We start from the raw sequence: 16,016 nt of genomic DNA, 5'->3' as shown, positions 1-16,016 counted from the left end.
AAAGATAAAAAGAAATGTTATGAAAAATAAAAGAGTATATATATATGGCAAATGCATGTGCATGTTCGCCACAAAAACAGAGTCAAGTATTACCATGCCATAGCCTAGCCACTACAAGAGCAAAAAGACATATTGTTGTGTAAAAATCAGAGGCAAGGATGTTGTGTAAACATTCATGCCAAAATCAACAATATACAGCTGTACATGATGCTCAAAATGGACAGTTTGTTGTGATAGGGTTTGCGCAGGAACAATTGTTGCATCTCCCCAGTTTTAAACTCTCTTTTCCCTACTTTTCCCTTCATTAAAATCCCAGTTCAATTGCTCTATTCCTTCCCTAAAAATCCCAGTGCAATTGAAATCCCTCTTCCCTTTTGTCAACATGTAACTAAAGCCCCTTTTTCCCTCATGACAAATGGAAACTAATGCTTTGTTTCCCCTTAGCATCAAAAGCACATAAACTTGAAAAAACAGAGTATGCTTATAAAGTACAGTCAAAGACAAATTAAAGGAGCAGCCTGTTGATGCTAATGATTGATGCTACCCCATAACCCTATGATCATGTTGTCCTTTACCCCATGTTAAAAAAAAAAATATTGTCCTTTCCCTTGGTGATCATTACACATATTTTCCCTAATAAAGTATTTATTTGCAAATGATTTCCAAATGATAAGAGATGAGGAACATGTTTGATATTTTGTGAATCAGTCCTTTAAATCCCTGTTTTTATATGTTTCCCTTTCCTAATGAAAAATCCCCTCCCCTAGCATTTCCTTCATGATTTTGTTCCCCTTGAAAACAACATACAACTCAGTATTTTTGCAGGCAGAGACAGCAGTTCACTTTGTCCACTTTGCTCCTAAACCATGTCAGACACCGAAACCTCTGAGCAAAGTGATGACCATTCATCTTCTACAGAGGTTGAGGTACAGAGGATGACAAAGAGCTTGATGAGCTATGGAAGATTCGAACCGACCGAGTCATCAACCGTAGGAGGCCCGGTGACTTGCTGCCCAAGGAGAGGGAATCCATGCTTATCCGTGTGAATGCACACTTGCAGAGGCTGTTAGAGAAAGCCAACCAGGACAAAAGGCTGCTACGAAACATGAAAAATCATTATTGGGCAAGAATGCATGTTTGCAAAGCAAGGATGAAGATCCTTCAACGGCGGTTGAACGAGGCTCTTTCGAGGAAGAAGAAGGCCAACCCACTCCGTATCTTGGCTGAGGCATCACTCACTCACCATGATACTCATTAGTATCCTCCCAACAGAAAACACAAGAAATTTTGAGGATTTTGAGGCATTTTTGGCATTTTTTTGGCATTTTACAGGTTTTGGTCATTTGAGTGGTCTCACCCCCCGCGCGACCACTCATGGGGACAGCTCAGATTGAGGAAAACTCTACATATTTGGATTTTTCATGACAAAATACACTTGGATATGAATGGGTTTCAAATTTTATGGAGATTTGGGCCTCCAAAAGCTCAAAATACATGCAAATTTTGACTTTCTGCCCCTTTTTTGAGTTGCAGAAAGATGCCTTGGGATAAATACTTTTTGAGGGGTCAAATCAACTCCAAATCCAGAAATTCAAGTTGGGTTGGAAAGTAGACTCCCAGACCTTTCCAACGAGCTATCTTGCACCTGATTTGGACATCGGGAAGGCCTTCAACCAGAGCTGCAAAGGGGCGCGACTACTCAGGGAAATTTTTCCAGTTTGACCATTTAGGCCTACAAAACTCAGTTTTTACTATGGTTGACTCTTAATGCTTGTAAATGATGGATTTTTGGATAATTTTCATGGCACATGGATACATTTACTCTCCTTTAACCCTTCTAGAAGTTTCCTTGATGTAAATAGTGAATATTAAATGCATGGATGGGTTACCTAAGTTTTAGAGGCAAGTTGTTTTGACTGCCTATTATCTAGTGCTTAGTTTAGAATTAGTTCAAACTGCTCCTAGGAAGCTGAGCTCAACCCCTAGAGGTGGGGAAAGAGGTTGGCTTGCCTATATTATGTATTTTCTCAATCATTTTCATGGTTGGAGAGGTTGGACTCTTGAGGGAGAAGCTCTATTGTATATTTTACTTGTATCTCTGCAATTTGAGGAAAAGGAAGGCCAGGGTTTTGCAGACATCATTGTGGATTCTTGTGGATTATTGTGTTGATGGTGTGTTTCCTACTTGTCATTGTAAGTGTGTTTATGTGTTCCATCTCTTATTCTATTGCTGCTAATTAAACAAAAGAAGTGATAAAGTTTGAATTCATGCATGCCATGCTCAGCTTTCAATTTTGTTTAATATTTATGTTTTCCACTGTCTAAAGAGGATTCAAAGTCATTGTTTGCCCTCTTTAGCTCCCTCTCTTTCTTCCTTGATCATCCATCTCAGCTTAAGGCATCAGCACAAACTCCTTCCTTGCCCCAAAGACCCACCTGCAAAAACTGAGCTCAATCCCCACACCCTGAATTGCACTCCCTCCAATTGCCACCAAAAACCCCAAAAACTTTAAATCAACCCTCCTTATCAGTTTACTAGCCTAATATCAGTGTTCCTAATTGGGTCAGCTCATCCTATTGAAAGATCTACCGAGTTTGACCGGAGAGAGCCTTCTCATACCCCGTAGGGCTAGCTACGAGGTGAAATGGTTTGATGTTGCCTTGAAGGTTTACCTTCCTCAGCCTAGGGTGAAATCTCAAGCGCTAACAGTACCTTTAATGGAAGCAGCATGTAATAGTGAAATAATGGATTGGGGGAATATATTATCTGATAAATTAGCAACAGCGTTTCTTGAATTCAGAAACAAATCGCGCGTTACTGAAAGGTTCATTCCTCCATTTTACTTTAGTGCCTACATCTTAGATACTCTCTGTTTTAACTCTGAATTTCCTGTGCTGGGGTGGAGATGGACTCCATAGGACTCCATGCCCATTCATATCTACCACCAGAAGTTGTGGAAAGCCCACTATAAACACCACCTATATCAAGTTTGCAACGGATTTATGTTACCCATTTACTGTGCAATTTTTGACAAACCTGCTCCTAAGATTTCCTCACAAGCACAGGTTGACTTGACAGCCTTAGGAAACTGGTTCGGAGAAGAAAAATTTACATATGTAAGAGTTTTCGACAGTCATGCCAGGCCTCATGTCCTCCCCTTGTATATACCCAACAAACTATTGGCTCGAGAGATAGCATATCAGCTTACATCCGAAGGAGTTACACAGACTCTAAGAAATAAAAAGAAGAAGGTCTGGCCTCCTTTTCTTCTAAGTTGTGGCGTTTATGCTCTGCATGACTACAAACATGCAGAGAAAGAAGCAGAAAAGATAAATACACTGAACCTCGCCACTCTTCCTAACAGACGATTTGATCCAAACAAAGTCGCCTATAATGCACTCGAACAGGCAAAACTCACTAAATTTAAACATAAAGAAGATGAGTTTGATGACCTATTCTCCTCGGCCGAGTCATTATTTCAGGTTAAAACGCTAGCTAGAATGAGATATCACGACAACGGGTTAGTCGAATTTAACAGACTTAGAGAGCAGAGGTTGCAAACTCTGCCTCTAGATTTGTTAGCAACGGCCCCGATGACACAGTCAAGCGAGCCTGAACAGCGACTTACCAACGAACCTCCTACTACATCAGAAATTGCTGGAGAAGTCCAAACAAGAGAGCAGGAGGAACTCCAGAGGAAAGAACAGGAAGAAGCGCAGAGGAAAGAACAAGAGAGGATATGTGAAGAAGCGCGGAGGAGAGAGTAGAAGCAGAGCAGAACGGACGTGAATGTCGATGCCCAGATTGACCCAAAGTTGCTCCAGGAATGGCAGCAATTCGATTCAATCATAAGCAATCTAGAAAGCTCAAAAGAAGCCGATACATCCAAAGCGGCTGATACACAGGATACAGCATCAAAAGAGGTTCCAAGTGGAACCAGCGGCCTACCCCCTACTACAGACATAGAAATAATTCCAAAAGATCCTTCAGATCAAATCATTTTGCAAGTGGAGGATATACCTCCATTGGATGTCTTTTACAGCCCAAAGCACAGGGCCGTAGTAAAGCGACAGTGGAAAAGGAGAAGGATTGATCAACCTTCCCTGTTCCCTGAACAAACAGTGACAGCCAACGTGGTTTGGAAGGAGGAGTTTGATCCTTCTGATGACCTAACAAAATTGTCCCAATATGCTGGAGCCTATTCGGCGGCCACCATGGACAAGGCATCAGAAGTGAGTAATTTATTAAAAGAAAAGGACCAGGCAATCACTTCGCTACAAGCACAGCTATCGGAGGCACAACAGAAAGCAGAACAATTAGAACAGCAATTGTCCACGCAGCAACAGATAAATAATCAATTGAATAAGAAGTTGCATGAAGAGAAACAAAGGATCGATTCGAGTGCAATTCAAAAGCAGAAAGAGCTGTCGGAAGCATTAGCAAAATTGAAAGCAATGAATGAACAGATGGTAAAGACAAAAGATGAGCAAATTGCTCAATTATCAGGTCAAATAGAGAAGTTCAAGAATCTTCCATAGCCTGCCGAGTTCAGAGCAGAAGCACTACAGATTAATAAGGCATTGGTAACACAAATAAGATTATTATGTCAGAAAATTGCTCAAGTGGAACCCCTGTGTGACATAACAACATCAATAATCGATAAATCAGTCGATGCTAGAATAGACTTAGAGCAAGCCGATGAGACCTTGACAAATTTTCTTGATTGGCAGGACACTGATGAGGGACAGGCAGCTAATTTGCCAAAAATCTTAGAATCCCATAAAGAAATCCTATTTATGTAATGGCAGTCCCAGTTAATGAAGGCAGATTGATCAGTTTCTAGATGCAAATTAACCACAAGTAATTTGGTTGAATTAATTAATGATACTCTCTATTTATCTAATATGATCTCTCAATGTACACTAGGTAAATTACTATCGGCTAAAACATTGGAGCAATCATGTTATCAAGAGCTGGAAAAGAATGGGAGATTGATTGCAGGTATTAACAGTTTAACTTGGGACACTTATTGGTTGTTCCTAGTAAAACCATACAGCCAGAGAGCTGCCCTCAAGTGCCTAACAGATGCAATCGGGTGTATCATTCCCGATATACAAGATGCCACCTATGCTGCTCAACTCAATTCTCGTCTCAGCTGCCCTCAAGAAGTGGAACCAATGCTAGTGATATGCCAACTTGGGTCGAAAGGCAAACAGCCAGAGTGATGAATCATGCTGCCGACTGCCAGATTGCTATGGGGAAGATAATCAAGATCAAGTTGTACCAATTAAGTAGCATTTTAATTTTGTAGTTTGTTAGTTTTAATCAAGTATTTATAGACCCTTTCAATGCATTGGAAAGGGTCGTAAGTTTTTGTATGACTTAAACCTGAAGTTGCACTATTGTACTTCAGGTATATTTTTTTTATAAAGACTGGGCCAATTATTCCAATTTTGATAACGAAGCTTTTATGTGGATGTGCACTACTGCCTTTATTTAAAAGTATTTCTGAGTCGGAAGAAGGAATTCGAATTGCGATTGATGTTGGGAATGATTTGCAGCTCATATGGTACTACTATCTATGTCTGAATTCATTCTTTCTATGTGAATTGTTATTTGATCACTCTTGCTATTATTGAATATATGCATGTGTTTTAACAGCATTCTTTATACTTTCCACTATTGGATGTTTACAGCATGCTTTTCTTCTAATCGTACATGTATCAGTAATATAAAAAGATAAGTGTAACAATGTTTTATTAATTACTTTGTTCAACTATTTGAACAAAGCAATTATTATGTGAATGAATATCTATGTTTATTGAATAGAGTCATCTATATGCCTATTGATGAACAGAGATCATCAAGCGTTGCACTTAAGAATAGAAGCTTCCCGGGATAGAATAGTCATTTGTATTTTCGCTTTTTAGATTAAGTCATCCATTCATTATCATTTATAAGAAAACCAATCACTCATCCATCCCCTTTTTATTCATTACTGGGAAACTGGTCCCATTATATCCAGTCGGAGCCACCATCCCAAATGGAAAAGGAGCTGTATTAAGGTCCGGACCGGGTGGTTATCCCTCGATGTTGATGCAACGATTTTCGGGGCATCAACAGTATGATGAACCTTGGTCACTTAAGGAAGTTATTGGGAAACTAAAGCATTGTTATGAACAGTCAAAGCGTAAGACAAAATCTCAGCAAGGATGGAAAGGGAAAGATAAAAGTAAAGGTAAATGGAAGTCGAAAAGAACAAGGCCTCAGAATGTAGAAGAAAAAGAGAATGTTGCACCACATAAGAAGTTCAATGTAGCTAGACAGGGACATGGGACACAACAACAGAATAAAGGTGATGGTACAGGATGGTTTGAGCTTTGGACAAGTGGTAGGGAGCATATTAAGAGGGATTGTCCGTAGAATTAGGGTGGTAGGCCTCAGATCTATAGTGCACAGGAGGCACAGATTATTGGGGATGTTGGGCAGAGCATTCCTCGTATCTATGTAGTGCTGAATAATAGGCAGGAAGATCATTAGGCATATATCATTGAGATGGGCGGTAAGCTTTGTGATCAGGTTTTTCCTATTTTGATTGCCCCTAGATCCAATTATAGTTATGTTAACCCTGACTTGGTGCATAAGTGTGGTTTGAATAAAGAAGTGCATACTGAATCTTGGTTAGTGTAGTTGGCTACATGTACAAAGAAGAGAGTTCATCATTGGATAAGATCTTGTACATTTGAGTTGAATGGCATGCCTACTTCAGCACATTTGAACGTATTACCGTTGGGGTCATATAGTATGATTTTGGGTATGGACTAGCTATATCTTCATAGGACTAAAGTGGATTGTTATGACAAATCCATTGAGTGCTTGGATGACAATGGGGAGCAAAGAATCTTACAGGGTAATAAAAAGGCAACATCAGTTAGGATGGTGACATTTATGCAGGCAAAACGTAGTCGCAGAAAAAGGGTGTGTTATTTGCAGTACACATTTCTAGTGATAAAGGTAGGGAGGATGAGGATGCACAGAAATTGAGTAGGTAGTCAATCTTACAATAGTTGCAGGATGTGTTTCCAGCAAAGATTCCAGAGTTGTCGCTTCATAGGGAAGTAGACTTTTCTATTGAGTTGGTACCAGAGGAAGCACCAATATCAAAGGCACTGTACAGGATGAGCACTCCACAGTTAGTATAGTTGAAGTTACAGTTGAAGGAAATTCTTGACAAGGGATACATTAGGTCAAGTGTATCACCATGGGTTGCACCAGTTTTATTTGTGAAGAAGAAAGATGGTACTCTCTGATTGTGCATTGATTACAGGCAGTTGAACAAGGTGACCATCAAGAACAAGTACATGTTGCTGAGGATCGATGACTTATTTGATTAGTTAAAGGGAGCAACAGTGTTCTCAAAGATTGATCTGAGATCAGGATATCATTAAGTATGCATCAAGGAAGAGGACATTTACAAGACAAATTTTAAGACCAGGTATGGGAATTATGAGTTTGTTGTAGTTCCATTTGGTTTGACTAATGCTCCTGGTACCTTTATGTGCTTCATGAATAGTGTGTTGCATTCGTATATGGACAAGTTTGTTATTGTATTCATTAATGACATCTTGATATATTCTAAGGATGAGGAAGAACATGTCGAACATTTAGTAGATGTGTTGAGACTGTTGAGAGAGCATTAGTTGTATGCTAATCTTACTAAATGTAGTTTCTTTCAGACAAAGGTACATTACTTAGGGCATGTGGTCTCCAAGGAAGGCATAGCAGTAGATCCAGAGAAGATAAGAGCTACCATGGAGTAGGAAGCTCCTAGAAATGTGGATGAGGTAACATCATTCATGGGGCTAGAAGGTTGCTATAGGAGGTTTATCAGGAACTTCTCTCAAATTTCATATCCTATTACGTCATTGCAGAGGAAAGGTAAGAAATTTGAATGGACATAGGAATGTGAACCAAGTTTTGAGCAGTTAAAGCAGTTGTTGAAAATTGCTCTAGTGTCAAAGATTGCAGATCCAAACAAAGAGTTTGTAGTGTTTACATATGCTGGAAAGAGAGGACTTGGTGGAGTCCTTATGCAGGAAGAACAGGTGGTATGTTATGAATCATAGAAAATAAATGAACAAGAGCAGAACTATCTGACACTTGATCTAGAGTTGGCAGTGATCATTCATGTGTTGAATATGTGTTGGCACTATCTTATTGGAAGGATGTTTATATGTATGAGTGTTCACAGTAGTTGAGATACTTATTTGACCGACCGAATCTAAATTCCAGGCCAGCAGGATGGTTGGCCACAATTAGTGAGTTTGACTTGGACGTCAAGTGTAAAGAGAATAGGGTTGCAGATGCTCGTAGCATGCAGATATAGGTGAATCATATAGAAGCTATGAGCTCCTATGGGACAGATTTGGAGGATCAGATTTTACAGGCAGGTCAGCAGGATGGTAGGGATAGAGAGCTTAAGCACATGTAGTGATATAGGTACAGGTACAGGTACAGATGCACATGATGAGGACTATAATCTCTCAGCAGATGGCTTGATCATATTTATGGATATGATATATGTGTCAAACAACATTAAGCTCAAAAAGGTTATCTTGAGGGAGTTTCATTCAAAACCATATTCATGTCACCCAGGCTACCAAAATACATTGAGAGCAGTAAAGAAGTTTTATTATTGGCCGAATTTGAAGAAGGATGTGGGAGAGTTTGTGGATAGATGTTTGGACTGTCAGTAGGTAAAGGCGGAGTGTAGGGATCTAGGTGGACTACTACAGCCAATTCCAATTCCAAAATGGAAATGGGAGGTCATTTTCATGGATTTCATTACAGGTTTGTCGAAGACATCTAGAAACCATTATTCCATCATGGTTGCAATGGACAGGTTGACTAAGGTAACACACTTCGTCCTTGTAAAGACTATGTATTCATCTAGTGATGTGGAACAGGTGTTCATGAGAGATGTGGTCAGATTGCATGGTGTTCCAAAAAAAATTGTGTCAAACAGGGATGCAAAGTTCACTTCCAAGTTTTGGAAGGAGTTGTTTGCAGATTTAGGTAAGAGTTGGCCTTCAATACAATTTATCATCCTTAGACATATGGACATACAAAGAGGTTCAATAAGATATTGGAGGACATGTTGAGGATGTAGGTGATGCATCATCAGAGGAGATGGGATGAGTATCTTTCATTTGTTTAGTTCGCTTACAATAATGGTTACTAGGAATCACTGAGGATGAGTCTATTTGAGGCATTGTATGGGCAGAGTTGTAACACTCCCATCACTTGGAGTGACCCAGTGAACAAGGTATTGATTGGACCAGACATGTTAGCAGAAATTGAATAGGAAATGCATGTAATCAAGAAGAATCTAAAGGCAACACATGACAGGCAGAAAATATAGCAGATAGGAATAGGTTGTTTAAGGAGTTTCAGGTTGGGGAACAAGTTATGCTTGTGTGTTCTTGGTTCTCTTATTGTCATGGGCATGGTTTTTTCTAGGTGTGATAGTGTTCTTCAGCCATGCCTTGCCATTTCTGGATAGCCACGGTGAGATGGGGTTCTCATGTTTTGGTAGTACTGGATTTCGAGATGGATACGAAGCTGAGTAAGGTGGATCTCTGAATGAAATAACACATCGCCTAGTGATCCCTGAACCAAACTGTGGATTGTGGTAAAGCCACTTGCCTAGTGACACCTGAACCAGATTATGGGTTGTGGTAAATCTAGGTATTGTGTGCCTCGGTAGGCCTAGGAATCCTCAATCGATGAATGGTGGGATATACAGTAAAGCCTACATGTGTTTTCCCTTTATCAGCCCTAGTAATCGGGCTGTGGGTTGCGGTAAAGTTTAAAGACTAGGAGACAGGAAAATTCCTCACGGTGTAGGTGGATAAATCTAGTGGTATCCATGCTTGTTTATGGCCTAGTGATCTGGTGAGGATTGTGGTAAAGCATGATTCTATTGATGAGGGTGAGGTGGTTTAGTCTCAGGAAGCCTTGGTTAGTTATTTTGGTTTGAGTCCTACATTCATGCTTGGAATATGGCACGGGGGTGATTGGTTGAAGAGAGACTTGGCTCAACCAAACTATGGTTGGGTGGAACGTGGTAGTCCCATACTGAGTTGGTGTTTGCATTCATTAATAAAAGTTCCTTTCATTGGTATTTTATGAGAAAATGCACTGGTTCATATGTGGCACTTATGGCTGTTGTATCCTCATTATTTCTGTTGTTTATATGTTAGTTATGAATATGTTTCATGATAGTGAAAATGTATGGTTCTCATCATGTTTTGATTTGTAAATGATTGAGCAATGAATCTATGACCTAATAGATGATAATGAAACTAATGTGATAAGGCATCAATGCTTCTTAGAAATTCTCAGATAATTATAAGACCCCTATGCTCATATATGTTGTTTAAACCTGTAGAATGCATATTTGTGACATGTTTGAAAAAATGTCTGTCATGGCTAGTAGGGGTCCAGTCAAGTCTTTGTTTAATAATTTGCATTGGGATCATTGTATCTATGTTTATTTTCATTTCTGTGAAATCCATGAAGTTGTGGGCAGTGACTGGGTATTAGCCCTAGAATTTAGCCTTAAATATCGCAATCGTTGGAATAAAACTGGAAGAAAAAGGATACAGTCGCACTCAGGCAGGCTCACGAGAGCGAATGGCACCCTCAGTCACTTGGAAGGCTTGGAAAGGGAGCAACTGGGGCTCTATGTCCTTGAATTGTTGAGTTGCCTTAGGGGTTGGTCACTTGCAAAGGTGGGGTAGTTCCTGGAGGTTCTATAAGATGTGTGGATGGTTAGTTTGGTTGTGTTTTTTCGGATCCACTTCCTTAAGGTGACCTACGAGGTTGAATCAGCTCATAGTAGCCTCTCGTCACATGTTTACCCTGGTTGGTCAGTTACTTAGGTAGATGTGGGAGGAGGGTGTTACAAATAATGATAAAGATTTGGAAATTACCATAGTATCCCAAGCATTCGTGATCTTAGCTCTCGTGTTTATGCCTATTCCAAAACTCATACTCGCTTTACTATTATGATTATTGTTAAGGAGGATCTTGAAACCACCTGCACATTTACCCTGTTGGGTAGCACCATCGAAGAAAAAAACTAGGTAGTTCAAGTTTATTGTCAGGATGGAAGGAATGTACCTGCCTTTATCTTTAGGTTTAGAGGGATATTCCTTCCATAGAGCATAAAATTTAGTAGTAGTTGATATCACATCCGGACTAGAATTCTCAAATATCAATTTGTTTCTCATTCCCCAGATTTTCCATGCAATAATCACCTGGAGAGTTGAAATTACTAATGTTTTAATTCCAAAATTAGAGGTTGTCTGAGAATGAAGATGAGTGATCCACTGGTATGATTCCAATAAATTGGAAAACTTGTTTAGCCACTACACATACAATAAAAAGGTGATCAATATTTTCCTCGTGTTTCTTGCAGAGAGCACATAAATTTGGTCCTTGAGCGCCCCTTTTCTGTAGTTTGTCCCACGTTAAGATTTTGTTTTTCATTACCAACCATACAAAGGTATTTATTTTCATAGGAAGGTTCCATTTCCATATAGATGAGTACCACTAACTGTCATTCTCTTGACAGTGGAAATTTTCTACAACGGAATAAATTGAGTGGGTCATGGCTTCTTCAGAGGAATTCCCCCAAGTCCATACTAGGTTGTCATTTTCATTTGTAATGGAAATACCGTTTAGGGATAGGTTGTGAAAAAAACCATTCCATTAAGATGCAAGGTCACCTTGAAGACTAAGTTTTTCAAATGAGAGGGAATGGCCCATGTTATAATCAATACAACTTTGGAGTTTAGTGAGGTGACCAAAGAATCAAATAGAAAACAAAAGTTACTACCACTGTTAAGTTTTCTTAGGGATATATTGTTCTTTGCTTTGATAATTGAATTTATTCATTAACACATTACATTTACCCCATAACATCACAACATCATTATTCAGAAACATATGCAATTATATAGAAAGAACAATATCATCATCATCAATGTAGCAGAACATAAAGGAACAATATAAGAAAATCATTCACACATAGAGACACCAAGATTGATCAAAGACTAGGGCAAAACCCACTATGTGGAAAACCCTTTCAAATTCTTCTTCTTATTAGATTTTCATCGAATGATTCATCAAAAGAGAGTACAAGGATCCATATCTTCATTCATATTCATCAAAAGAAACTACAACATCCATGAAATGAACCCAACAATGCTTATACTCGAAATGTTGATTATGAAGCCTGTAATGAACTGTCACTGTCTGCGGTCAACTGCCAAACATTATGGTCACTGAGCGAAATCTTTGGAAAACTGAAATTCCATCATCTAGATCTTGTTCAAACAGAGGAGGTAATAAGCATCTGACTAGGAATCTTCCAGTCGCTCTCTGGAGCCTACAAGCGAACGACTATAGTTGGCAACAAATATTCTGAAACCCTAGATGTCGGTCGCACAAAGGACGAGTTATGTGTGTGACTGGGATGCTTTGGTCGCATAGATGAGCCTAGTAGCAAGCGACTGCAGTCAATATATCTTTGTCTTGTGCCTGTGACTGAGGCTCAAAACCCTAAAATAGAAATGTGAGCTTCAAACCCTGCAATTTCGTCTTTGAGTGAACTCGTTCCTTTGCGGACAAGCCTCAGACCTTCGTGAGCCAAAAACAAGATCGAAGAGTGTCTCATGATGATGTCAAATGAGGTAGAGGTCACTTGTATTTATAGCCTTCCAAGGGTGTCCACTTAGCTTTAGGGTTGACCTTATCAAAAATGCGCATGTGGCTTTTCTTCATAAGTACACTTTCCATTTATCATTTTTAAGGGATTTTAGGTCTATTTTGGTCCTCTCAAAAAGAGGAATTCAATGAAATAATTATATCCATAAAATGAGATGTCCAAATTGGAATTTGACTGCAGTTGCATATTTTAACACTCCTTCTCGACTAGGGATAATTCCACCTGCATCATGTCATGTGTATCATGTCATCAAATCATATCCAATCACAAGTATCTCATCATCACGTATTGTCACTGTTCATATCGATTCATCTCTTTCTTATTCCTACTCATCCCTTGATTTATATGTTGAATATTCTTGAGTCTAAAAGAAGACGAATTTTGACATTATAGGGGAGCACAATCTACCATCCTCTGTCCATCAAGGAGCCACTCCTACCACCCGAAATCTCTGTCGGGCAGGGAGCCCAATGCTACCACCCGGGAAACATTAGTGAGGAGCTAAATCTATGACCCGCATCATCATCAGAGAGCATATCATTAGGGAGCACATCTCAACCTAGAACCACATTTGGGAGTATATCTCAACATAGAATCTCATGGGGGAGCTAAACATCTACGACCCTATATCGAGCAATAGGTGATATAGGGGAACTACTACTCAATCCATCCTATTGCCTACCAATATTCCCAAAAATTACCCTCAATAGTCATATGGTAGGACACCTGCATCATAATCATCTTGGGTTGTACACCCCAAGTACACTCTCAACACGTTGACCAGACAAGGAGCAGTAATCCCATCAATCCCAGTTTGTGGGTATGATGCCAACTGGGGTATACACTTCAAAGAAAAAGATAGGTTGAGATACTACTCCAACCCTATGGGTAATATAAAGAGAAGCAACATCTACGACCCTATTGTCTGAGATCCCTCAACCCTGGGAGCTCTCTATCTCAATTCCTCACCCTCAGAGCTCGAATAGGGAGGAAGTGTTGGCTCAGTGTTCTCGATCAGTGATGCTCTTTGTAGATCAACAACATATCATCGTGCTCATATATAGTAATCATCATGTCTCAATAGCAGTTGTCTCCTGTTCATACAGGACATCAAATTAAATATCATATAGAACAAAAATCTATATATCACGAAAAGGATACCATAGTTATCCTCCCTCTAAAGGAGGTTCCAACCACAAGTCTAAGCTTGTGTCGTACAATAACACTGTCTTAATGAAGGTGTTTGAGTCCCATATTTATGCATGATTCTCTACCAATCGGATCCCACTCTTTGTCATCGTAATGTATCCATGTCATATCCAGAACTTTCTCAAACATCTCTCCAAAAAGCTTCTTCATCCCGCCTCATAGCTAGCCATGCTAGCAACCTTGTACTCAGCCTAGGTTGTGCTTAAAGCTATGAACCTATCATATCATGGTAGATATCATACTAAGGCAGCATCCAGATGCTCTCATCAATGATAATCCTAAACATCATCAATACATCCACGCAGTCACATGTCAGAGGAAGAATGTCTTAGTCCAAAAATCATTCATTTCATGCAAATATATCAAAGGTTACTTGGAGGAAACTCAATGTGTATGAAGCGGCTTAATCATGAATTCACTTAGGTTCAACATATGTGGATGGATGTTAAAATGAAACAACAATGCTTCAATCAATTGTCAGTTTCTGAGTTGAGTTCAACAATATCTCTTCACGACTTCTTGAAGTTCAATCGGAGTGTCCAAGGATTTTCATTTCCACTTTCAAACACTTTTTCAATAGCTCCGCAATATAGATTTTATTTTCCCAACTTCATAAATCAATTCATCATGCCATGATTCATTATTTCAATCTTTAGAAGCCATCTCCCTCTTACTTAGATCATCATAGGCTCATTACCTGTCAATAGTAGACTGTCAACATATAAAACCAAAACCGAAATTAAAATAATACCTTGGAACACTTCCGAAGTAGAGGTTTGGATCAACACATAATCCTGGCTTCACCAGATAAATGTTAATGCAGACACATCAACATTGAGGAGCTTGCTTCATATAATGCTCTTTGCAAACATAACACTTTACCAAGCCAATATGTTTAGTCTTACATAAATCAATATTGTACAATTAAATCAACTTATAAAAGTTTAGATTTCAGATAAGAACTAATATCAAAATCATCAATATCACAATATCAAATTCTTTAGACCAGGTGATGGGTAGGGCTCTCATCAAGTCATGACTTCATCTATTATCATGCCAACAAGTTGTCATTTAATTATCAGACCAAGCTTCATCAAGTCATACTCATGATCATAATATAAGTCAAATAGGTTCCATCCTTTTATTGTGAGATTACTTCACACCGAATCACAACTTGTCAATACCTCAACCATTGTGCTAAGAACAAGGAGGCCAATAAAAAACCATTATCGAATACCAATATTAGTCACTGAAAGTCACTCTGCCCATATAACATTGTTATCAAGGCAAATCATCAGTGGTCAAGTAAAATAATTAGGCATCAGGTCAAATCCAAAATTTACTATCATAGTGACATCTATAGTCCATAACATATCTCAATCATCAAGTCAAATTTCTAATTCATTATCATGTCAAAACTCCAAACACTGCTCATATATATCAATCAGCCAAATCTAGTCAAACTCTTGCAGCACAAACTTCAATGGTTAAATCGGTCACCTACAAACACAAGCTCAATCTACATATTCATATTATAGTAAACATTCAAACTTCCTTGCTCATATAACTTTTTGTTTTCTGCTTCATATCTTTAGGACTGACATCCTTCAAGCGAATATCTCATTTCATGCACAAAACTTCATTTTTATGTCTTGCAGGCATAACCGCATCCATGGGCCTTCTTCTGTGTGGTTGGGAGACTATAGTCGTGCCCTTGAGCTTACTTCTGTGAGGTTGAGGGACTACAGTCGCTCTTGTAAGCCTGATTCCATGCAACTAAGACTTGGAGTAATGGAGAACTCTTTCTCTCAGATCAAAACTTGTTGCAAACCAACAATATCAGATATTTATCTGTTCATGCCCATAAGTCATATTTCAACAGTAAATAATCTTCTATACATATTTTTATCACCTACTCTAACCCTCTTTGCATTCATTCTTGAGAGGCCCTATTTTTCACGAGGCAAGGTAGTATATTTCGTTTTTGAAAAGGGGGAACCTAAGAAGAGCTTA

The sequence above is a fragment of the Pinus tabuliformis genome, chromosome 1_2, assembly GCF_031772625.1.
Source record: "Pinus tabuliformis cultivar Carrire ecotype Pingquan chromosome 1_2, CPIR1, whole genome shotgun sequence".
Lineage (NCBI taxonomy): Eukaryota > Viridiplantae > Streptophyta > Pinopsida > Pinales > Pinaceae > Pinus > Pinus tabuliformis.
Note: the sequence above shows the minus strand (reverse complement) of the source record.